Source organism: Heterodontus francisci, chromosome 45 (assembly GCF_036365525.1).
Source record: "Heterodontus francisci isolate sHetFra1 chromosome 45, sHetFra1.hap1, whole genome shotgun sequence".
NCBI lineage: Eukaryota > Metazoa > Chordata > Chondrichthyes > Heterodontiformes > Heterodontidae > Heterodontus > Heterodontus francisci.
In genome coordinates, this window is record NC_090415.1 from 21,659,015 (window position 1) to 21,685,415 (window position 26,401).

Consider the following 26,401-nt stretch of genomic DNA (forward strand, 5'->3'; position numbering starts at 1 on the left):
GTACTCCAGAGAGATAGGGAAGGAGAAAAGGAGCAAGAAGAACAACATTGACTGGGATTCACTTAGTGTTAGAGGTCTCGATGGAGCAGAATTTGTAAGAAGCATCCAGGAGGATTTTCTAGAGCAGTATGTAAATAGTCCAACTTAGGAAGGGGCCAGACTGGACCAGGTGTTGGGGAATGAACCCGGCCAGGTGGTTGAAGTTTCAGTAGGGGACTACTTTGGGAATAGTGATCACAATTCCGTAAGTTTTAGAATGATCATGGACAAAGACGAGAGTGGTCGTAAAGGAAGTGTGCTAAATTGGGGGAAGGCCAACGATACCAAAATTCGGCAGGAGCTGGGGAATGTGGATTGGGAGCAGCTGTTTGAAGGTCAATCCACATTTGATATGTGGGAGGCTTTTAAAGAGAGGTGGATTAGCGTGCAGGAGAGACAAGTTCCTGTGAAAATGAGGGATAGAAATGGCAAGACTGGGGAACCATGGATGACAGGTGAAATTGTGAGACGAGTTAAGAGGAAAAAGGAAGCATACATAAGGTCCAGGCGGCTGAAGAAAGCCGAAGCTTTTAAAGAATATCGAGAATGTAGGACCAATCTGAAACGAGGAATTAAGAGGGCGAAAAGGGGTCATGAAATATCTTTAGCAAGCAGGGTTAAGGAAAATCCCAACGCCTTTCATTCATATATAAGGTGCAAGAGGGTAACTAGAGAAAGAATTGGCCCACTCAAGGACAAAGGAGGAAAGTTATACGTGGAGTCAGAGAAAATGGCTGAGATTCTGTTCACCGACGAGAGGGACATGATGGATGTTGAGGTTAAGGATAGATGTTTCATTACTCTAGGTCAAGTCGGCATAAGGAGGCAGGAAGAGCTGGGTATTCTAAAATGCATTAAGGTGGACAAGTCCCCAGGTCCGGATGGGATCTATCCCAGGTTGATGAGGGAAGCGAAAGAGGAAATAGCTGGGGCCTTAACAGATATCTTTGCAGCATCCTTAAACACGGATGAGGTCCCGGAGAACTGGAGAACTGCTAATGTTGTCCCCTTGTTTAAGAAGGGTAGCATGGATAATCCAGGTAATCATAGACCGGTGAGCCTAACGTCAGTGGTAGTGAAGCTGCTGGAGAAGATACTGAGGGATAGGATCTATTCCCATTTGGAAGAAAATGTGCTGATCAGTGATAGGCAACATGGTTTTGTGAAGGGAAGGTCATGTCTTACCAACTTAATAGAATTCTTTGAGGAAGTGACAAGGTTGATGGATGAGGGAGGAGCTGTAGATGTCATATGCATGGACTTCAGTAAGGCGTTTGATAAGGTTCCCCATGGTAGGCTGATTGGAGAAAGTGAAGTCGCATGTGGTCCAGGGTGTACTAGCTAGTTGGATAAAGAACTGGCTGGGCAACAGGAGACAGAGGGTAGCAGTGGAAGGGAGATTCTCAAAATGAAGTCGTGTGACCAGTGGTGTTCCACAGGGATTCGTTCTGGGACCACTGTTATTTGTGATATACATAAATGATTTGGAGGAAAGTATAGGTGGTCAGTTCAGCAAGTTTGCAGACGACACTAAGATTGGTGAAGGGACTGTCAGAGAATACAGCAGAATATAGATAGATTGGAGAGTTGGTCAGAGAAATGGCAGATGGAGTTCAATCCGGGCAAATGCGAGGTGATCCATTTTGGAAGATCCAATTCAAGAGTGAACTCTGCAGTAAATGGAAAAGTCCTGGGGAAAATTGATGTCCAGAGAGATTTGGGTGTTCAGGTTCATTGTTCCCTGAAGGTGGCAACGCAGGTCAATAGAGTGGTCAAGAAGGCATACGGTATGCTTTCCTTCATCGGACTGGGTATTGAGTACAAGAGTTGGCAGGTTATGTTACAGTTGTATAAGACTTTGCTTCGGCCACATTTGGAAAAATGCGTGCAGTTCTGGTCGCCACATTACCAAAAGGATGTAGATGCTTTGGAGAGGGTGCAGAGGAGGTTCACCAGGATGTTGCCTGGTATGGAGGGAGCTAGCTATGAAGAGAGGCTGAGTAGATTAGGATTATTTTCAATAGAAAGACGGAGGTTGAGGGGGGACCTGATTGAGGTGTTTAAAATCATGAGAGGTATAGACAGGGTGGATGGCAAGAAGCTTTTTCCCAGAGTGGGGGATTCAATTACTAGGGGTCACGAGTTCAAAGTGAGAGGGGAAAAGTTTCGGGGGCATATGCGTGGAAAGTACTTTATGCAGAGGGTGGTGGGTGCCTGGAATGCGTTGCCAGTGGAGGTGGTAGATGCGGGCGCGATGGCGTCTTTTAAGATGTAACTGGACAGATACATGAACGGGCAGGAAGCAAAGAGCTACAGACCCTTAGAAAATAGGCGACATGTTTAGATAGAGGATCTGGATCGATGCAGGCTTGGAGTCCGAAGGGCTTGTTTCTGTGCTGTAAATTTTCTTTGTTCTTGGTTCTTTGTTCTTAAAACCGAGGGAAAGAGATAAGCAGAAGGAAAGAGAAAGAGAAAGAAGCAGCAGTGTAAATCATCCACCATCATAAAGTGATGGAATGTCCAGAACAATTAGTGAGAGAAACTGTGAGTTGAAGTTATCTCTTGTCAGATTGTGTTCATTTTCCTGTTGCGCTTGATCCTTTGTGTTTATTTCTGTCAGGTCGTCATTTTGGTTTGTCGAAAGTTCCTATTCCTTACTTAGTGGCTGAATAAACAGAATAGAATCAGTTCTTCCCTGATGGTAATTCATTATTTAAATACCATATTTTAAAATCTTTGTCACTGCAGAATTCAATAAAGAGCAAAGCTGATATCAGAAATCTATTTAAGTTTATGTTTAATTGCCTTTACAAGCTAAATATATTGACTATATTGAATAAACAATGAGCTGCTCTCCAACACCAATAACCAAAGGATTATTGATACCTCAGCCTCTCCCCTCACTGTTTTGAATCCCCTGTCTCCTCGTCCGTTTCTTCAGTTTATCGACTTTCCCAACGCATCTGCTCCTGTCTTCCCTCAAGCACCATCATGGTCCTTTTCCTTCTCCCCCTCCCAATCTCACTCATTGTCTCCACCTCCAGCTGCCTCGTACAACCTCACAGGAATACAAGAACTTGGTGCAGGAGAAGGCCATTCAGCCCTTCAAGCCTGCTCCACCATTGTAGATCGTGGCTCATACTCAAAGTCAGGGCTGCAGTTTTCAGCTTTTTCCCATTTGTTAACAGTCCCTGCCGGTTCTCTGACCCCTAAGCAACAAACCAGCTACACAGCCCCCTCTCCCTAAACCTTCCCAAACAACAGTATGGAGACAAATTCCCAATTAACCCACTATTTTCCATCTCTGAAAAACTCCTTCTCATTTCCCCACTAGCACTACATCCTCACTCAATACTTCCAGGAGAGATCAGGTGCTGACTTTATACACTTTCTGTATCAATTTCATAATTCATAATTAATAATTCTGTTATAAACAATTCACTGCAGCAAAGCTCTGCCTAGATCAGTGAATCAGTTTTCACTGTTCGATGCAGCAACAAAGTTGGAAAATTCTGCCCAGATGCAGTCAAACTGCTGCTTTGTCTCCAGATCTGATCATTAATTTCTCTGCTTCTTTTTCTCTCTCTTCCAGTTAACTTGGTGGCGATTGTGATCCTGTCCCGAGGGAAGTGCGGTCTCTCCAAATGTATCACTGTCCACCTGGTGGGAATGGCAGTGGCTGATCTCCTGGTCGTTATCACTCATCCAATATTGTACTGGATTGTTATAACTTATTTCCCAGATTCATTCCTGAGAATTACTCCCGTGTGCTCTGTCATTGCTGTTCTGCTTACTGCAGCGACAGTGGTTTCTGTCTGGCTCACAGTCACTTTCAGCTTTGATCGATTTGTAGCCATTTGTTGTGAGAAACTGAAAGCAAAATATTGCACTCAGAAAACGGCGGCTGTGGTTGTTGGAGCAGTGAGTGTGCTGGGCTGTTTAGTGACCGTCCCCTGGTATTTTGCAATGGAACAATACTACATTATTGATAATGTTCCCATGGGTTGTGTTTATAAACCTAATTTCTATACTTCCCCCATATGGGGGGCATTTGAATTCTTTGATCGCATTTTAACCCCTTGTGTCCCGGTCTTTCTGATTTTGCTGTTCAATGTTCTGACAGTCAGACGGATTGTATTGTCCAGTAAAGTTCGCAGGGGATTGCGGCGCCACAGCAATGGAGAGAATCACAAAGACCCAGAGACAGAAAATCGCAGAAAATCAATTATTTTACTCTTCAGTGTATCTGGCAGTTTTATACTTTTATGGGCGATCCGGGTTGTGTATGTCATTTATAGGCGAATTGCAGATGTTCGGTATTATTCATCTGACACTGACCCTCGCTACATCATAAATCAAACATCAAAGATGCTGCAGCTTTTCAGTTCCTGCACCAACACATGTATTTACGCTGTGACCCAGTCTAAATTCAGACAGGAGCTGAAGAACGCGGTGAAATACCCTCTCAATATCATTGTTAAATTAGTGAAATCATAGAAAGGGTTTCAAACATTGTAACTATAATCCCATTTCATATTCCATTCCCTGCACTCCCCACAAACAAGGAAGTGCATTTTCTTGTCACAGCACCGAGCATTAAAATGACTATAAATCTGATTTAGAGATTATAATTTGCGGATAATCTGACCTATTGAGCCGGAACTTGCTCTGCAGAAGACTCATGAATTGTTTCTCAAAGCGGCATCTTTCCAAAGCTCAGATGTATTCAACTTAACCCACACTGTACCCAGGGCCAAACGGACAAAGCTGCAAATCACAGTAATTCTGAATTTGTGAAAGGGGCGCAAACTGCAGTGAGAAAAGGCCACCAGCAGATAGAGATGGTCAGACGGAGACAGTAGCTGCAATGAGACAGGGGTGCCCGCGAATGGAGATGGTGAGAAGGGGCAGGAACTGCAGCGTGATAGGGACACCAGAAGGTTGAGTTGGTGAGCGGGAGACAGCAACTGCAGTGAGATAGGGACACCCGCAGATGGAGATGCTGAGAAGGGTCGGTAAATGCAGTGAGACAGGGACCCCGGCAGTTGGATTGGTGTTAGGGGGCATTAACGACAGTAAGACAAGGACACCAGCAGATGGAGCTGGTCAGTGGAGCAATAACTTCAGTGAGATACGGACACCGGAAGATGGTGATGGTGAGAGGGGTCAGTAACTGCAGTGGGGCTGGGGCACCAGCAGATGGAGATGGTGAGATGGGAGTAACTGCAGTGAGCCAAGCATACCAGCAGACGGAGATGTTGCGAAGGGGCAGTAACTGCAGTGAGCCACGGGCACCAGCAGATGGAGATGCTGCCCATCGCTGATGGGAGATTCTGTGTGACTGAGAGTTTGAAAGTTTTCTCAAGTTTGAGGAATTTACTTTCTGTAAACTTGAGATGCTGAAGAAAACAATTTCAATGCAATTTTGTTTTTTATGTCAATTATGTAAACTCTTCTAACATTAAACGGTTCCTGTCTGTAAAATTATTTTGAGTGACTAAAGGTAATGCATCAATGGAACTGCAGCATCAAACAAATCTTAAATAGTCATTTACAAATTCAAAACTCTCTAAATACGTTGTGTTCTTCTTCGCTAAAGTTATGAAACCTCTCCCTCTCTCTCTCTCTCTCTCTCTCTCGTCTCTTTCTATGCTGCTATCATTTCTGCTATCACTAAGAGTAATTGAAGTTTTGATCAAATTCTCTTTTGAAAGTTAATATTGGATCTGCTTTCATAAATCTGTCAGACAGTGAACTACCTGCATATTTGCTTCTCCTCTCTGCTAGTGTGTGTTTGTGTTACAGGTTCTGGGATACTTTAGGTGACCATCAGGCACCATTCTTTCTTTTCGTGTGTCTGGAGTATAAATGTGAATTTCTTTGTCTCAGTCTCTGCTTCCTTCCCTCCCGGCGAATTGCAAGCTGATTACACTTTGTGTCTGCGTGTCAGAGAGTGTAGTCTGAATTACCCCTCCAACCCCACCCCCCACCCCAACACCTCACGTCCCACCCCTGACACATTTCTCCAATTCCCACCCCGATGCCCCTGTCCAGGGATCCTGTCCCCGTGGGTGAGTTGATAGAGGGCACATGTTTAAGTTTAACAATGGAGTACAGATCGTATGCGATGGTGAGTATCTCATCTTTATTCTCTCTCTCTGCCTTTCTCCTCCAATCTTTCTCTCAATCAATCTCCCTCTGTGTTTCTCTACCTCTCTCTATGTTTCTATCTCTCCGTGTTTCTCTCTCTATCCCTCTCTCTTTGTGTTTCTCTCTCTGTGGTTCTCTCAGTGTGGCTTTCTCTCTGTCAATCTCTATCTCTAATTCTCTCTCTCATTTACTCTCTCTCTCTCTCTCTGTTTATCTCTATCTATGTGTTCCTCTCTGTGTGCCTTTCTCTCGCATTGGCTCTCTCCCTTTCAATCTCTCTCTCTAAATCTCTTTCTCTCACAACCTATCACTGTCTTTGTGTTTCTCTCTCTCTCTCATTGTATTTCTCCGTCTGTGTGATTCTCTGTGTGTCTTTCTCTCTCACTGGCTTTCTGACTGTTTCTCCGGTGCCGACACTTTCTTTGCGTCTCTGCCCTTTCCCTCCGCATTTTTCCCTCTTCTTTTTTCTTTCTTTATCTTTTATCTAGTTTTTTCTGCCTCTTGTCTATTTCTTTGACTTATTCTGTCTTTGCACTCTAGCTATGACCTTTTCTGTCTTTTACCTATGTCTCTGACTTGTTCTGCCTTTTCTCGACTTCAAAGACATTTTTCTGACTTTTCTCTTTTTCCATGACGTTTTCTGTCTTTTCTCTATTTCCTTGACTTTTTCTGTCTTTTGTCGAATTTTTCAAATTTTTTTCTGCGATTTCTCTATTTCACTGACTTTTTCCCATTTTTCTGAATTTTTCTGCCTATTCTCGTCTTTTCCCTATGTCTTTCACTTTTTCTGCCGTTTCTCTATTTCTCTGACTTTTTCTCCCTTTTCTCTGTTTCTCTGACTTTTTCTGCCTTTTGCCTATTTCTATGACTTTTTCTGCATTTTCCCTATTTCCCTGACATTCAAAGTATGCGCTCTACCAGTGATCTACCTCCTCTATCTGCACAAAAGTAGAATTAAAACTAAATAAGTAAACATAAATAAGTTCCAAAATGCTGGAACCATTCTTGTATTTTTTCTGCACACTGTCTAATGCCTTGACATCGTTCCGAGGGGACAGTTCTTCTGATATGTCTTCCTTTTACCTCAACCGAGGATTCCACGCCTTCCACCACCTCCCCCCACCACCCCCGGCCTTATGGTTGACAGGAACATCAACCCTGTCCGGCCCATTTCCCGCATCTCTACTCTCACCCCTTGCGGTCCCTCCCAAATCCGTGGCAGGGTTCCCCTTGTCCTCACTTTCCATCCCACAATCCTCCACATTCAAAGGATCATCCTCCACCAGTTCCATCACCTCCAGCGTGATGCCACGACCAAATGCATCTTCCCTTCCCCTCCCCTGTCAGCACTCCGAAGGGATCGTTCTCTCCGTGACACCCTGGTCCACTCCTCTATTACCCCCAACACCTCGTCCTCTTCCCCTGGCACCTTCCCATGCTGTCACAGGAGGTATAACACCTGCACTGATGCCCCTGCTGTCCTCTCTATCCAAGGCTGCAAACATTCCTTGCAGGTGAAGTAGCGATTTAATTGTACTTCTTTTAATTTAGTATACTGTTTACCTGCTCAATATGTGGTCTCCTCTACACTGCGGAGACCAAACACAAACTGGGTGACTGCTTTGCAGAACACCTCTACTCATTCTGAAAGCAATGACTTGCAGCTTCCGGTTTCTTGCCATTTTAACACCCCCACCCCTCCACCCCCAGTCCCCACGCTCCTAAATTCCAAAGATAACAGCCCCCAGCACACAGGGCATAATAATGGATAGGCTGGGGATGTTCAGCCAGAAGTTGGCAGGTGTCTGGAACTCACTGCCAGGAGGTGTAGAAGAAGCAGAAATCTCAATTCATTTAAAATCTGGCTGGATCTGCACCTGAAGTGCTGCAACTTGCAGAGCGACGGATTAAAAGCTGGAAGGAGGGATTAGAGTGGGTGGTTCGTATTTTAGTCAGTGCAGACATAATGGGCCAAGTGGCCTCTTTTTGTGCCATAAATCTACCATGGCTTTATGTTTCTATTCCCTCACCGATAAACTTCTCCATCCCTAGCATCCTCGTCAATCTCCTCTATACCGCCTCCAGCAGTATCACATCCCTCCTGTCATGCAGAGTCCAGAAATGGAAAGGTCCTGGGGAAAATCGATGTCCAGAGAGATTTGGGTGTTCAGGTCCATTGTTCCCTGAAGGTGGCAACGCAGGTCAATAGAGTGGTCAAGAAGGCACACGGCATGCTTTCCTTCATCGGACGGGGTATTGAGTACAAGAGTTGGCAGGTCATGTTACAGTTGTATTGGACTTTGGTTCGGCCACATTTGGAATACTGCGTGCGGTTCTGGTCGCCACATTACCAAAAGGATGTGGATGCTTTGGAGAGGGTGCAGAGGAGGTTCACCAGGATGTTGCCTGGTATGGAGGGCGCTAGCTATGAAGAGAGGTTGAGTAGATAGAGATTATTTTCACTAGAAAGACGGAGGTTGAGGGGACACCTGATTGAGGTGTACAAAATCATGAGAGGTATAGACAGGTTGGATGGCAAGAAGCTTTTTCCCAGAGTGGGGGATTCAATTACTCGGAGACACGAGTTCAAAGTGAAAGGGGAAAAGTTTAGGGGGGATATGCGTGGAAAGTTCTTTACGCAGAGGGTGGTGGGTGCCTGGAACGCGTTGCCAGTGGAGGTGGCAGACGCGAGCACGATATTGTCTTTTAAGATGTATCTAGACAGATACATGAATGGGCAGGAAGTAAAGAGATACAGACCCTTAGAAAATAGGCGACAGGTTTAGATGGAGGATCTGGATCGGCGTAGGCTTGGAGGGCCGAAGGGCCTGTTCCTGTGCTGTAATTTTCTTTGATACTCTAATATAAAAGCAAAATACTGCAGATGCTGGAAATCTGAAATAAAGACACGAAATGCTGAAACCACTCAGCAGGTCTGGCAGCATCTGTGAAAAGAGAAGCAGAGTTAACGTTTCGGGTCAGTGACCCTTCTTCAGAACTGACAAATATTAGAAAAGTCACAGGTTATAAGCAAGTGAGGTGGGGGTGGGGCAAGAGATAACAAAGAATTTGCAGATTGGACCAGGCCACATAGCTGACCAAAAGGTCATGGAGCAAAGGCAAATAATATGTTAATGGTGTGTTGAAAGACAAAGCATTAGTACAGATTAGGTGTTAACGGACTGAATATTGAACAGCAGCAAGTGCAAACCTGAAAAAGCAGTGGGGAAGCAAACTGAACAAACTAAGATGAAATGAAATAAATGCAGAAAAATATTGTAAATAATGTCAAAAAGTATGTAAACAAAAAAGAAGAAAAAGTAACTAAAAATGAAAGTAAAATGGAGGGCTGTCATGCGATGAAATTATTGAACTCAATGTTCAGTCCGGCAGTCTGTAGTGTGCCTAATCGGTAGATGAGATGCTGTTCCTCGAGCTTGCGTTGAGGTTCACTGGAACACTGCTGTAATCCCAGGACAGAGATGTGAGCATGTGAGCAGGGGGGAGTGTTGAAATGGCAAGCAACCGGAAGCTCAGCGTCCTGCTTGCGGACTGATCATCGATGTTCTGCAAAGTGGTCACCCAGTCTGCGCTTGGTTTCCCCAATGTAGAGGAAAGCACACTGTGAGCAGCGAATACAGTATACTACCTTGAAAGAAGTACAAGTAAATCGCTGCTTCACCTGAAAGGAGTGTCTGGGGCCTGGGAAAGTGAGGAGAGAGGAGGTAAATAGGCAGGTATTACACCTCCTGCGATTACAGGGAAAGGTGCCATGGGACGGGGACGAGGTGGTGGGGGTAATGGTGGAGAGGTCCTGGGTGTCGCATAGGGAACGATCCCTTCGGAATGCTGACAGGGGAAGGGAGGGGAAGATGCGACTGGTAGTGGCATCACGCTGGAGGTGGTGGAAATGGCGGAGGATGATCCTTTGGATATGGAGGCTGATGGGGTGGAAAGTGAGGACAGGAGGAACCCTGTCATGGTTCTGGGAGGGAGGGGAAGGGGTGAGGGTAGAGGTGCCGTGAATGGGTCGGACACGGTTGAGGGCCCTGTCAACCACAGTGGGGGGAAATCCTCAGTTGAGGAAAAAGGAGGTCATATCAGAAGCACCGTCATGGAAGGTAGCATCATCAGAGCAGATGCGTCAGAGATGGAGAAACTGGGAGAATGGAATGGAGTCCTCACAGGAGGTAGAGTGTGAAGAAGTGTAGTCGATGTAGCTGTGGGAGTCTGTGGGTTTATAATGGATATTAGTAGACAACTTATCCCCAGGGATGGAGACAGAGAAGTCGAGGAAGGGAAGGGAAGTGTCAGAGATGGACCATGTAAAGGTGAGAGAAGAGTGGAAATTGGAAGCAAAGTTGATAAAGTTTTCCAGTTCGGGGCGGGAGCAGGAAATGGCACCGATACAGTCGTCAGTGTACTCAATGTACTGGAAAAAGAGTTGGGCGAGGGGGCCTGAGTAGGACTGGAACAAAGAATGCTCGACATATCCCACACAAAGACAGGCATAACTAGGACCCACGCGGGTACCCATAGCGACACCTTTTACTTGAAGGAAGTGCGTGGAGTTGAAGGAGAAGTAGTTCAATGTGAGAACAAGTTCAACCAGGTGGAGGAGGGTGGTTGGGCCTCTGTTCCAGGAAGAAGCGGAGAGCCCTCAAACCATGCTGGTGGGGGATGGAGGTGTAGAGACGTCCATAGTGAAGAGGAGGCGGTTGGGACCAGGAAACTGGAAATTGTCAAAATGACGTAGGGTATCAGAAGAGTCATGGATGTAGATAGGAAGAGACTGGACAAGCGGAGAAAAGAGAGTCTCGATAGGAAGAAATAAGTTCAGTGGGGCAGGAGTAGGCTGACACAATGGGTCTACCGGGACAGTCCAGTTTGTGGATTTTGGGAAGGAGGTAGAAGCGGGCTGTCCGGTGTTGTGAGACTATGAGGTTCGAAGCAGTAGAGGGAAGATCTCCAGAGGAGATGATGTCAGTGACAGTCCTTTGGACGGTTACTTGATGTTCGGTGGTGGTGTCATGGGCCAGACGGAGGTCGGAAGAAGTGTCCGTGAGTTGGTGTTGAGCTTCTGCAAGGTAGAGTTCGGTATGCCATACGGCAACAGCACCAGCCTTGTCTGCAAGTTTGATGACCATGTCGGGGTTAGACCTTGGAGGACGGAATGACTCAAGTTCAGAGGGGGACAGGTTAGAGTGAGTGAGGGGGCAGAGAAATTGAGATGACCAATGTCTCGCCGACAGTTTTCAATGAAGAGATCAAGAGCGGGTAAGAGGGCAGCTGGAGGGGTCCAGGTAGAGGGAGAATGCTGGAGGCAGGTGAATGGGTCTGCTGGTCGGGGGGAGGACTCCTGGTCAAAGAAGTAATCCCGGAGGTGGAGGCGATGGAAGAACAGCTCAACGGCATGCCGAGCGCGAAATTCATTGAAGTGGGGGCGTAAGGGGATAAATCTGAGACCTATGCTGAGTACAGAACGCTCAGCATCAGAGAGGGGGAAGTCAGACGGTATAGTGAATACACGGCAAGGGGTCAGATCAGAAGGGGTGGGGTCAGAGTGAAGTGAAGCGGAAGGAGGATCTAGAGGGGCATTATTCCCCATCAGCTGCTGGAGCTTGCGTTCCTTCACACCTGAAAGGAAGAAAAACGTTTTTTTGTTGATGCGTCGGATGAGACGAAAGATGAAATGAAACTGCGGGGTAGAACAGCTTTGAGATAAGGTGAGGCGGTGCTGCTAGGGAGAGATGTCCAGTGTGTGCATGTGGCGGTGCATGGCACTGAGTGTGGATCTCAGGATGTGGCGAGAGTAGCAGTCCGAGGAACGTTTTATTTCTTGGAGATACCTGTGATCCTGGGTGGATTCAAAGCATGATGGGTGAAACTGCAGTTGGAATCCACGTGGAATAAGTCGGAGCTGGAGACAGTCACTGAGGAAGGAGATGTGGCTGTGAAAACGAGTTTTGGTAGATACCTTATTAAACACCAAGAGGGAAATAGATAGCAATGAAGGTGAACAAGGTAAAAGAGACAAACGAAAATCCCGTCGGAAAGAAGAGCAGAACTTCCTCAAGGTAGGCACTCCTGGAAGAGAAGTGGCAGTGAATTAAACATTTAAATAAAAGCAAAATACTGCGGATGCTGGAAATCTGAAATAAAAACAAGAAATGCTGGAACCACTCAGCGGGTCTGGCAGCATCTGTGAAAAGAGGAGCAGAGTTAACGTTTCGGGTCAGTGACCTTTCTTCGGAACTGACAAATATTAGAAATACTCTCGCTGCGCTCCAACTATTCTTTTATATTGACTTTGCATCACCCAAGTCTCTTGTACTCTATGGATGGTGTGAACTTCAATATAAAAGCTCAGTCTTTGTTACAGTATATGTGTGCCGAATTAATTCTGGATCTGTCAGCCCCTGCCACAGTGTGTGTTTGTAGAATTATTGCTGTAACTAACATTCTCTGATACTGTGTGTGAGTGTGGGGCATATTCTCAATATGTCAGTCTCTGGTACTGCATGGAACTGAAGAGTCAATTCTGTATCTGTCAGTCTCTGGGACTGTATGTATGTGCACGATGTCTTTCTGTCAGTCTCCAGTGGCGGTGTCTGAGTGTATGATCCATTCCGTATCTGATAGACTGTGGTACTATACATGAATGTGAGACTCGGTATGTGCCTATTAGTCTTCTGTTGTATCTTTGCGTGATGGCTTCACTTTGTATTTATCATTCTCTGGTACTGCATGTGATTGTGGGAATCATTCTATTACTGCCAATCTTCGGTTCTATATTTGAGTTATGGCTTCACTTTGTATCGGTCAGTCTGTTTTTTTATTATTCTTTCATTGCTTGCGGGCGTCATTGGCAAGGCCAGCATTTGTTGCCCATCCTTAATTGCCGTTGACAACAGAGTTGCTTGTTAGGTCATGTCGGAGGGCATTTATGAGTCAAGCAAATAGCAGCGTGGCTGGAGTGGAGGGGGAAGAGTGGAAATCCAGGAAAGGATTGAATGTTGCTGAATTTATGCAATTTTATCGCGGTTCGAAAGCACAGTTCAGGCCAGGTAATAAGTGTCAATAAAAAAACAGAAAATCAGAGGTAACATTTATGTGATATGGAAGAGAAAGCATTGCTTAAGTTTATTTCATTCGTGTCAAACACCTGCCCATTCTTGACACATCGCAGTTCCAGGCAAGATGAAATTCCATTCAAATCTTGGAATTTTTGATGTTAAGGTATTAAATCAGAAACCAATGTGCTTGCCGAGAATCGAACACGGGTCGACTGTTGGGAAAATAGCTCGACTTACCACCATCACCCAATACATGCTCCTTCTCCAGTCCTTCAGACAATATTTGCTTTTAAATTGTTATAATATTTTCATCTCGAGTTGTAGTTGATTGAGAAAAAATACAAGTTATTCCGTCCCTGTTCCTCCAGCCACTCGGCTTTTCTCTCTCCTCTCACACTGACTAATAGATCGACAATAAGTGCTGTCTTCACCACGCCCTGTTCAATACACAGCGGTGGCCACTAACACAATAATCCCATTCTCACAGACAGTAGAGCTTCTGGAAGTAACGGGATAGTTCTGATAAAAAAAATCAGGAGATTTGATCGAGGTGTTCAAAGTAAAGAGGGGTCTGGATAGAGTAGATAGATAGAAACTGTTCCCATTTGCGGGAAAAGTCGACAGCCAGAGGGCACCGACTAAAGGTGAATTGTAAAAACAAAAGCGACATCTTTTTTTAAAATAAGTCAATCAGAGCGAGAAGCCCCAAATAGGACCCAATCACCATAAGTCCTTTCAAAAACCCTTCATTAGTGTCAGTAATGAGCAAAGCTGCTTTCCAAGCGGTTGATCGGGGTTCGATTACTGGCCATCGTATTGCTTAGCATTTCCAAACATTTAAATCAAAAATTCCAAGATTTGCATTTATTTTCATCCTTCCTGCAACTATTATGTGTAGGAGCTGTGGAAGTTCCCTATTGAATCCTTGTGTGTAGCGGTTTCGGGAGATCTCCAGATCTGAAAGTGATTTTGAGATTAACTGATCCGGGGAGGCGGTGGTATAGTAGTAACGGCACTGGACTAAAGGCCCTGGCTAATGCTCTGCGGACATGGGTTAAAATTCCACCATGGCAGAAGAGGATCTTTTTCAATACAGTAATATAGGCAAAGTATAATCACCGAATATCTGTCTCACGTTCAGTACTTGTGTGTCCTTTTCCACAGAGTGAAGATCAGTCCATAATCCACTTTGACCTTAAAGCAGCTGTGTTTAACTGTAAGGCTGAGAGAATCATAATTGCTATAAAGCAGAAGGAGAATATTCGGCTTATCGTGTCCTCACTGGCTCTCCAAGTGAGCAATTCACTTAATTCCATTACCTCGCCTTGTCCCCGTAGTACTGCACATTATTCTTTTTCATATAACAGCACAATTCCCTTTAGAATGCCGCAATTGAATCAACACCCGCCGTAGTCTCGGGCAGGGCATTCCAGATCCAAACTATTGGCTGTGTTAAGAAATTTCTCGCGTTGTCGTTTTTGCTTCTTTTACCATTTACTTAAAATCTGTGCCGTCTCATTCTCGGTCCTTTCAGGAATGGGAACACTTTCTCCCGATCCACTCGGTACATACCCCTCATGATTTTTCATATCTCGATGAAATCTTCGCTTCTCCAAGGAAAACAGTCCCAACATCTCCAAAATACATTTATAACTAAGTTACTCAACACTGGAACCATTCCCCTGCATATTGACAGTACTCTCTCCAATGTTTTCACAACTCCTTGTGGAAGAGAAGTTCAAGGTGTGATTTTATAGAGGTTTTCAAAATTACGAAGGGTCGGGACAGGGTAGATATAGGGAAACTGTTCCCACTCGTGAAAGGATCAAGAACGAGATGGCACATATTTGGTAAGGGAAACATAAATGACATGAGGAAACACGTTTTTATGCAGAGTGTTTAAGCTCACGTATGCACTACCTGAGAGAGTGGTGGGACAGGTTCAAGAACAAAGAACAAAGAACAAAGAACAGTACAGCACAGGAACAGGCCTTTCAGCCCTCCAAGCCCGCGCCGATCTTGATGCCTGCCGAAACTAACACATTCTGCACTTCCGGGGCCCATATCCCTCGATTCCCTTCCTATTCAAATATTTGTCAAGATGCCTCTTAAATGTCGCTATCGTATCTGCTTCCACCACCTCTCCTGGCAGCAAGTTCCAGGCACTCACCACCCTCTGTGTAAAAAACTTGCCTCGCACATCCCCTCTAAACTTTGCCCCTCTCCCCTTAAACATATGTCCCCCAGTAACTGTCTCTTGCACCCTGGGAAAAAGCTTCTGACTATCCACTTTGTCCATGCCGCTCATAACTTTGTAAACTACTATCATGTCGCCCCTTCATCTTCGTCGGTCCAGTGAAAACAATCCGAGATTCTCCAACCTCTCCTCATAGCTAATGCCCTCCAGACCAGGAAACATCCTGGTAAACCTTCTCTGTACCCTCTCCAAAGCCTCCACGTCCTTCTGGTAGTGTGGCGACCAGAATTGCACGCAATATTCGAAGTGTGGCCGAACTAAGGTGCTGTACAGCTGCAACATAACTTGCCAATATTTAAACTCAATTCCCCCACCGATGAAGGCAAGCATGCCGAATGCCTTCTTGACTACCTTATCCACCTGCGTTGCCCCTTTCAGTGACCTGTAGACCTGTACGCCCAGATCTCTCTGCCTGTCAATTCTCCTAAGGGTTCTGCCATTTACTGTATACCTCCCACCTGCATTAACCCATCCAAAATGCATTACCTCACATTTGTCCGGATTAAACTCCATCTGCCATTTCTCCATCCAAGTCTCCAACCGATCGATATCCTGCTGTATCCTTTGACAATCCTCATCATTATCCGCAACTCCACCAAACTTTGCGTCGTCCGCAAACTTACTAATCAGACCAGCTATATTTTCCACCAAGTCATTTATAAATACTACAAACAGCAAAGGTCCCAGCACTGATCCCAGCGGAACACCACTAGCCACATCCCGACAATCAGAAAAACACCCATACACTGTTACCCTCTGCCTTCTGTGACCGAGTCAGTTCTGTATCCATCTTGCCATCTCACCTCTAATACCTTCAACTTTTGCACCAGTCTGCCGTGCGGGACCTTGTCAAAGGCTTTACTAAAGTCCATATAGACAACATCCACCGCCCTTCCCTCATCAATCATCTTCGTCACTTCCTCAAAAAACTCAATCAAATTCTTAAGACACGACCTCCCCTTCACAAAACCATGCTGTCTCGCGCTAATAAGTTCGTTTGTTTCCAAATGGGAGTTAATCCTGTACCGAAGAATCCTCTGTAATAGCTTCCCTACCACTGACATAAGGCTCACCGGCCTATAATTTCCGGGATTATCTTTGCCACACTTCTTAAACAAAGGAACAACATTGGCTATTCTGCAGTGCTCTGGGACCTCACCTGCAGCCAATGAGGATGCAAAGATTTCTGTTAATGCCCAGGCAATTTCTTCCCTTGCCTTCCTCAGTATTCTAGGGTACATCCCATCAGGCCCTGGGGACTTATCTACCTTAATGCTTTGCAAGACACCCAACACCTCCTCCTTTTTGAAAATTAGATGACTGAGACTATCTGCACTCCCTTCCCTGGGCTCATCATCCACCAAGTCCTTCTCCTTGGTGAATACTGATGCAAAGTACTCATTCAGCAATTCGCCCATTTCCTCTGGCTCCAGGCATAGATTCCCATCTCTGTCCTTGAGTGGGCCATCACTTTCCCTGGTTACCCTCTTGCTCTTTATATGTGTATAAAAAGCCGTGGGATTTTCCTTAATCCTGTTTGCCAATGACTTTTCATGACCCCTTTTAGCCCTCTGAGATCCTTGCTTAAGTTCCTTCCTACAGTCTTTATATTCCTCAAGTGCTTCGTCTGTTCCTCGCCTTCCATTCCTTACAAATGCTTCCATTTTCTTCTTGACTCGGCTCACGATATCCCGTGTTATCCAAGCTTCCCGAAACTTGCCAAACTTGTCTTTCTTCCTCACAGGAATATGCTGGTTCTGGATTCTAATCAGCTGACGTTTGAAAGACCCCCACATGTCAGATGTTGATTTACCCTCAAACAGCCGCCCCAAATCTAAATTCTTCAGTTCCTGCCTAATATTGTTATAATTAGCCTTCCCCCAGTTTAGCACCTGCACCCAAGGACTACTCTTATCCTTATCTACAAGTACCTTAAAACTTATGGAATTATGGTCACTGTTCCCGAAATGCTCCCCTACTGAAGCTTCGACCACCTGGCCGGGCTCATTCCCCAATGCCAGGTCCAGAATGGCCCCATCCCCAGTTGGACTATCTACATACTGTTTCAAGTAGCCCTCCTGATTGCTTTTCCTGCATGACAAAAGCGACTACACTTTCTAGTGCACTTCATTGTCTGTTGAGTTTTAGGTGACACACTAAGGTCGTGAAGGGCGCTATAGAAATGCAAGTATTTCCCCACTGCTGTCAATACATCCATGCAGGAATACAGAGCCTGATCTTCAAAGATTTAATATTTAAATAACGTATACAAATACCGTGTGCCATCAGAATTAACAAGATATCAACCCTATTTGCTACTCAATCCTTCCCAAAGGAGCTCCCAGGGTTTCAGCATGAGGATTGAGCAGTGTATTGTCATCAGTCAGTTTGTAATAGATGCTCATAGTCTGTGGTCTCTCAGAGCCCGAGTCTGAGTTGTCTTGCTCACAGTCTGCAGTATCACTGCTGTCGCCAGTGTACTCTGGTCTAGCCCATTTACTGGCCGTGGGGCAGCAATGGGTTGAGAAATGGGCGTGGGCACGGATACACTGCCGCACCAAGAGAGGGAAGGGTGTGCCACTCGCACGGTGTCAGTCCCATGTGGCAAGGAGTCAGCACTGACCAGTGGGAGAGCTGACTGCAGCAGAGCTGTGACAATACTGAAGCCATGGTCAATATATGCCACCAGCCTTTCCATGCCGGAGGAAAAGGTACAGGTCAGAGCCTGAGTGGCGCTAGTTTGAACCTCGACCAACGATGCCAGGGCGGGGGCCACCTGCTCCTGGGCAGGGGTCATAAAAGCGGCGTCGGTGGAGCTGACCACAGTCTCCATGGTGGACCGCAAGGCGGTGAGGTCTTGTGGCAGAGCATTACCCAGAATGGACACAGACTCCTCCATCCTCTCAGACAGAGTGAGACAGTTCCTGGATAGATTGTCCAGTGCCTCCAGCGTTTGATGATGCACATGGAAGATCCTCCTTTTAAAGGCTGGGCCGGTGCACTCTCCATCCTTGTCCTCTTCGGCAGAGCTGGAAGCTGAGCTTGCCCTTTGGCCAGTTTCTGATCACCATCCCTGAATGATTCACTCTCCGTGCATCCTGACAACTGGACTTGCCTTCCACCAGCGAATCTCGTGCTGGTGCACTGAAGGCTTGCAGTCGGTGACAAAGCGTTTTCTGGTTGCTGGTCCTCGTCCATCTCATTTACATCAGCATCCAAGTAATGGTACTGTCAGCTGGAATGAAACTGAAAGAATCACTCGACACTCGGGACTGTTCCAAACCTTATAGGGTGACGCCAGCGGGGACTTGGTCACTGGGCAGTCCAGATTCCTCGCCACCGAAAAAAGGAAAATCATCAATACTTATACAGTTTCAAACAGTTACTCAGATCCCATGGCTACTAGCTGGAAGAACAGCACAGGGAGAATTATCCTCCGTGTCTTGGGGCCAATATTAATCCCTCAATCAACATCACAAAAGCAGATGATCAGGTCAGAATGACATTGCTGTATGTGGGATCTCACTGTACTGAATTTGAGTGAAGCCTTTCCTCAATTACAGCAGTGAATACCCTTCAATGTACTTCATTGGCGATAAAGGATTTTGCAGTGACATCTCGTCCTCAAAGTTGCTATATAAATGCAGGCCTTTCTCTTTCTTTGCACCTGCCGTCCTTCAGTAGATCATTCACATCTACCTAAGAGGGCAGACGGGGTTTCTGTTTGTCATTGCATCAGAAACACGCCACCTCTGACTGTCCTAGAATTGTATGGGGACCTAGTGAGACCACACCTGGACTACCGTATGCAGTTCGGTCTCCAACACTAAGGAAGGATATACATCCCTGGAGGTAGTTCTAGGCCTGCTCCTGGGATGAGAGAGTTGCCCTCCGATGAGATGCAGAGCAAATTGTGCTCATACTCTAGGGAGTTTAGAAGAATAAGAGATGATCTCATTGAAACATATATAAATCTGAATGGGGTTGGTATGGTAGATACTGAGAGTCGTTTTCCTCTAGCTGGGGAATCTAGACACAGGGACACAGCCTCAGCATAAGGGGCTAATCATGCAGGACTGGGATGAGGAGAAATTTATTTACTCAGAGAGTGAGGATCATTCGAATTCTTTTCCCGAGAATGTTGTGGACGCTTCACCATCTGGTATAAGCAAGACAGTGATCGACACTTCTGTAAACTCTTAGGGAATCGATGGATGTGGGGAGCAGGTGGAACAATGGAGCTGGGGTAGAAGATCAGCAGTGATTGTTTTGAAGGTTGGAGCAGACTTGCGGGGCCATATGGTCTATCCCTGCTCCTCATGGCCTTAGACAGCACTGGCTCACTGGTGCCTCAATCTAGCTTGTTGTGCTCAGATCCTGGACTAGAACCTGAACCCATAAGATTCTTATTGAGAAGCCAAAGTGCTGCTAACAAAGTCACGGACCCATGTACAAGAATGACAGTAGGAATGAGGGACTTCAGTTAATGTGGAGAGAATGGAAAAACTGGGATTGTTCTCCTTACAGCAGAGAAATTTAAGAGGGAGATTGATCAGAATTGTTCCATGGATGAGGGACTTCTGTTAATGCGAAGAGACTGGGAAAAACTGCGAATATTAAAGCAAGAAAGATGATGGGAGTTTCAATTGAGTTGTTCAAAATTGAGCGGGTTTTTATACAGTAAATAAGCAGAAACTATTTCTCTGCTCCTTTTGCAGTGGGATCTTCGACATCACACGTGACTTGTTTTACCCAAACAAGGTAAGGACGCACTTCTGACAGTGTTGCACTCCCTGAGCAGTGCACCGGGAGTCTTACCCTTGCGGTGCAGGTGATGGCGTTGAACATATTGCAGCACTGCCCCCCTGTCCAGATATTATCAGTCCTGTCATCTGTGGAAAGAGAAGCAGAGTTAACATTTCGGGTCAGTGACCCTTCTTCGGAACTGACAAATATTAGAAATGTCACAGGTTCTAAGCAAGTTATAAGCAAGGTGGAGCAAGAGATAACAAAGGAAAAGGTGTAGATTGGACCAGGCCACATAGCAGACCCAAAGGTCATGGAGCAAAAGCAAACAATATATTAATGGTTTGTTGAAAGACAAAATATTTGTACAGATAGGGTGTTAACAGCAGCAAGAACAAACATGAAAAAAGCAGTGGGTAAGCAAACTGAACAAACTAACATGAAATGAAATAAACTTAAACAAATATTTGTAAAAAATGTAAACAAGAAAAAAAGAAAAAAGAATAAAACAAAGACAGGCCGCCTGTCAAAGTGATTCCTGCCAATGACAGGAGCTTTCAACACTTCTGCTCGATATCCGCCCGCAGTCAAAATGCTCTCAGGCTCTGACAGCAGCGGTGCTGCTCTATGAAGAGCTGTGCTAAAGCTACACAAGCAGAGTTTGAAATGCAACCCCCACCTCTTATTTAATGTTGAATTCCTTGCTTTAACATTTGCAGCACATCTCACAGGCTGTATTCTGCTGGTATTCTGTTCAGTACAAACTGACTGATTTATCTGAACAGGAGATAAATACGCAATCCAGAGATTGTCAGATAGATGATTACTACTGTATCTGTGACTAACTGTACTGTGTATGATTGTAATATTAATTCTGTATCTGTCTACATCTATTTTTTTGTGTGTGACTATCCTATTAATTTCCTCCCTGCCACTGCCTGGGACCATGCGTGAAAGCGAGGTTAATTCTGGCTCAGATAAAAACAGAAGCTTCTGGAAATGCTGAGCAGGCCTCGCAACATCTGTGGAGAGGAAAACAGAGTGAACGTTTCAGGTCTGTGACCTTTCATCAGAACTGGTAAAGGTTAGAAATGTAACATGCTTTGAACAAGTGTAAAGTTGGCGAACGGAGGGGCGAAGAACTCAAAAGCAGGTGTGAGAGGGCTGATTGCAAGAGAGAATAAACAATAAAGAGATCATGGAACAAACAAAGGCCAAGGGAGTACCAATAGTTGTATTAAAAGACGGAGCATTAGTCTGGAGAGTGTGTTAATTGCAGAATAATGAACAGTTTTGTCCAAAAGCAAAAAACTGAAAAACGAGTTTTTGCAGGCCCATGGTGAAAAGAAATAATATAAAAAAGGCAGTCACGCTCAGACATTTGTGAACTAAATGTTGAGTCCAGAAGGAAGTAGAGTGCCTAAATTCTGTCGCTGTCACTTCCGGGTATAGCGAGTGCATGTGGGATTAATTATGGCTCTGACTCTCTGGCAGTGTGTATGAGTGTGGGATTAAGTCTGTCTCTGTCACTATCAGGGATTCATTCTCCTTCCGACAGTTCCAGAGACCGTGCGTGAGTGTGGGATCAATTGTGTTGCTATCACTGTCTGCTGTAGTGTGAGTACAGGGTTCACTCTGTGTCTGGCACTATCTGGTCCTGTGTGTGAATGAGGGATGAATTCTGAATCTGTCACTCTCAGTTCCTGTGTATGAGTGTGGAATTAATCCTCTTTCTGAAACTTTCTGATGCTGCGTGTGAGGGATAGAAACATTCTCTATCTGTAAATCGCTGCTCCAGAATGTGAATGTGGGATTCAATCGACCCTCTCTGGTACTGAATGTGCAATGTAATTTGTATGTGTGTTCTGTATCTGGTCAGTGTCCGGTAGTTTATGATATTTAGGGTACATAATATAACTGTCAGTGCCCAATACAATATGATTTTGGAATTCATTCTGCATCGTTCTGACTATCTTTCTGTATAAGAATATGGGATTCATTCTGTACTTATCATTTTCTGGCACTCTGTGTGTATGGGATTTATTCTGTCTCTCTTCGCCACTGATATTGTAAGTGCGAGTACAATTCTGTACCTGATAAAGAATGTGGGTGCGTTTTTTTTTTTGTTGCTGTTGCTGTTTGTAACAATCGCTGGTATAACGGGTAACAGGTAGATTATTTCTGTAGCTGTTTGCATCTGGTACTTTGCTGTAGTGGGATTCATTCTGCATTCATTCGATGTCTGCTTGGGAGTCTTGACTGAGCGGTGGCGGCTGGAGGAGCCGTTTTGGCGGATGCTGTATTATTCATGTCCTGGACTGTATACAAATTCTCTCTGTCAGTCAGAACTGGGTCAGAAATGAAGCCAGTGGTGGTGGTGGCACAGAGCAACTTAAAGGCAGCCAATGGACGGGACCGAGACAACCTGCTGTCAGGTCCCGGCTCCTGCCGCCTCTCTGTGTTTCTCTCTGGTCCAAAACTCTCCAATTCTACCGAAATTCGGGTACTGCAGTGTCCCAGATTAGATCCTTCCTGTCCATGACACCTGCTGTCAAAAACATTCACTCGAATTAAAGGCGCTGTTTTTTTTTGATGCACCTATTGTTCTCTCTCTCTCTTTCGCTCAATCGCCGTATGTTCTCTACATTTGTGCCTGAAATCTGAAATCAGCATGAATTTTACCTGAATTCAAACTTTGGGGAGAAACAGGGCACCGATGTGCTTCTTTGACTGGAAAGTCTAGTTATTTTACCCAAGAGGAACTCGGAAATTCTTTGACATTAGACTAACAGGAAACAGGTGCTGTGAGGTGGTCTGGTGGTAATGTCACTACACTAGTGATGTAGAGGCCCAGGCTAGTTCTTGGGGCATATATTCTTGACTCCCACAACAGGACATGGTGAAATTTGAATTTAGTTAATAAATCTGTAATTAAAATTGTTATGGAAGTGATTGCTGTATAGAAATAAATCAAGGCCAATTAAGGGCTAATAAAAGGAAGGCCTAGCCAGCGATGCTCGCATCCCATGAACGAATAAAATAAAGTTACTGAACTTGCAATCCAAAAGTTTGGGCTAACTCCTTGGGGAGATGGGTGCAGTTTAAAGTCAAGTAACTAGTAAATTCTGGAATTAAAAGTTGATATCAGTAATGGTGCTGTGAATCTATCATCCATTGTCGTAAACACCCAACACTAATGGCTTTTAGGGAAGAAAATTTGACATCCTTACCTGGTCTGGTCTACAAGTGACTCCAGACCCACAACAATGTAATCAATTCTGAACTGCCCGGAAATGGCCTAGTAAGCCATGCACTTCTTAGGGGCAATGAGGGAAGGGCAACAAATGCTGGCCTTGCCAGCAATGCCCACATACTGTGAAAGAATAAAAACGCCTGCCCCTTTAATACACTCTCTCTTACACAGCATTCACATCTGCACACTTTAAGGCCGAGCTGCTCACTAAATGTAGAGCTCCCAGGACAAGTTTTCCCCTGTGCTGCGGATTCTCGGGGGTATTTGTATTTTCTCATCTTGAGTCCGATGCTCCTGAATTGCCAAGTTTCAGAATGAAGTATAGTTTTCAAATGTAAAATTCTATCATATCGTAGTCACTATTTCATAATGGCGCCTTTACAGCAAGGTTATTAATTAACCCTTTCTCATTACAAAATACTAAATCTGAAATAACTCGATCCCTAGTTGGTTCTTCAACATTCTGCTCTCGGCATCCATCTCGTACACTGACTAGGAATCCATCCTCCACAGAATTAGTGCTAATTAGGCTGAGACAATCTATCTGTAAATTGAAGATGCCCATTGTTGCTGTATTGCCCATGTTACATGCAGCTGTAATTTCCTGAAGTTTACCGTGTCCAACATTACCACTGTAGTTTGGTGGTCGACCAAACATCTCCCACCATGGTTTGCTGCCCCTTGCTGTTTATTAGCTCCACCACACTCCACTAATTCTACATCTTGATCCTTCGATCTGAGATACAGTTTCACTAGTGTACTGAACTCGTCCTCCATTAACAGCGCGATCGCTCCTCATTTTCCCCTCCGCCGATCTTTCCGAAATGATTGTATCGAGGATTAAAATGTTCATGTCGTAATGACGGGCCAGGCCTAAATTAACCAAAACTTTAATCCATTTTAAAAGTCTCGGACCACAATCCAAGAGGTGCACGTTAAAATGAGGGATCAAAAGCCTGACATAAATGCACGTAGACATATTGAATGCTGCCTCTGGTAGTGGAATGGGGAAATAGCTGATTATTATGAAGTTACTCCCAGTGTTCTATTCTCAGTGACTTTTCCCCTGCTTCAGCAACATCAATATTGGAACTGAATTTGCTGATGTCTTGAGGGAAGGTTTTCCTACAACACAAATACAAATAAATAGCACTAAACCACACCACACTCCCATGAATTGAGATAGTGAACTGCCTACAATTACATGTGTCTGTGTTGGGAGGAGAGTGAATTGATTTGAAGCTGAGTACATCTTTGGAAAGCTGTAGAAAAGTACGAGACCAATTTCTTTGCCTCTGTTGAATACAAGAGGCACCGACATTTTGGATAGATCCAAGTAGAGGGGAAAGCGCTCATGTTGAAATGAAGTGGACTGTGAACATGATGAATACAAAGCAACACTGGTGTGAAGACACTTTCATTACTTGGGATTAAAAAGCATAGTGTGTAGGAGATACAGCTCGGTGGTAAAGCAAATGTTTCATTTCTCTGAAGTATTTGGTTCAAGCCAACATGTCTGTTCAATCTTCCGAGGGAAATTTTACTTCGAGAAAGCCGAACAGGTTAATAAAAGCAAAATGCTGCGGATGCTTTAAATATGAAATAAAATACGGATGTGCTGCAAATACACCGTGGCAACGTTGTTAATGCAAGGAAATAATTGCGTACAGTCACCTTCCATTCTTGGAATTGATTGTTAGGCGTGCCAGTAGCTGTGGCTCCATGGTTGAGTGCACGCATCGCACGTTGAGACCCGAGGTTCAATTCCTAGGCGGCACATTGGCGCAGTGGTTAGTATTGCAGCCTAATAGCTGTAAAACCCAGATTTGATTCTGGGTACTGCCTATGCGGAGTTTGCAAGTTCTCCCTGTGACTGTGTGGGCTTCTGCCGGGTGCTCGGGTTTCCTCCCACAGCCAAAAACTTGCAGGTTAATAACTAAATTGGCCATTGTGAATTGCTACTCGTGCAAATAGGTGGTTGGGGGAATGGGATTACTGTCGGGTTAGCATAACTGGGTGGTTGTTGGTCGGCACAGACTCTGTGAACTGAAGGGCCTGTTTCAGTGCTGTATCTTTAAGTACATAAACACAATTCCCAGCATCTGTAAATGGGGATTATAATATATTTAGATATAAAGTAGAAATTAACAGATGAAGACAAATGAAAAGTTTAAATACTAAACTGGAAGAAAGTCATTTTTCTGTGTGTTGAGAAGGGATCCAGCACCAGTGGATTGAAAAAAAAGACTGGCCAGGAAAACAGTAAAGGAATGATGAAAGGCCAACACAGCAGAGACAGTTCAGGCAAAAACAAGGTTAAAAGGAAACAGGGGGCATCCAAAGCTGGAACTCCCTGGATGGCAAAGGAAAAAGTAGTGAAAATAAAACAGAAAGGGAGGTTTATGGACAAAAAAATGTTGTCAGGTACAGAACACAGTAGAAAACAAGGCAGAATACTGACAGTACTGTTGGAGTGAGCAGTACAGGGAGAGTGCTGCACTGTTGGACGGACAGTACTGCAAGAGCACTGCACTGTTGGAGATTAAATACTGTCCGACCGCTGCACTGTCAGAATGTCGACACTGCTAGAGCGTACACGGTCGGAGAGTCAGTACTGCAGTGAGGCTGAACTGTCGGAGTATCAGTACGTGAGCGAGTGCTGCACTGTTGGAGCGCCAGTGCAAACGGATGCTGAAATTTCAGGGGAGTCGTACCGAGGGAGAGATGCACTCTCGGAGAAGAAGTACTGACGGAGTGCCGCTCTGTTGTATGGGCAGCACTGAGCGAGTGCTTCACTGTCGAAGTGTTGAGGGAGCTCTGTACAGCCAGTGAGGCAACAGTGTGGGAAAGCACACTGTTGGAGGGGCATCAATGTGGGAG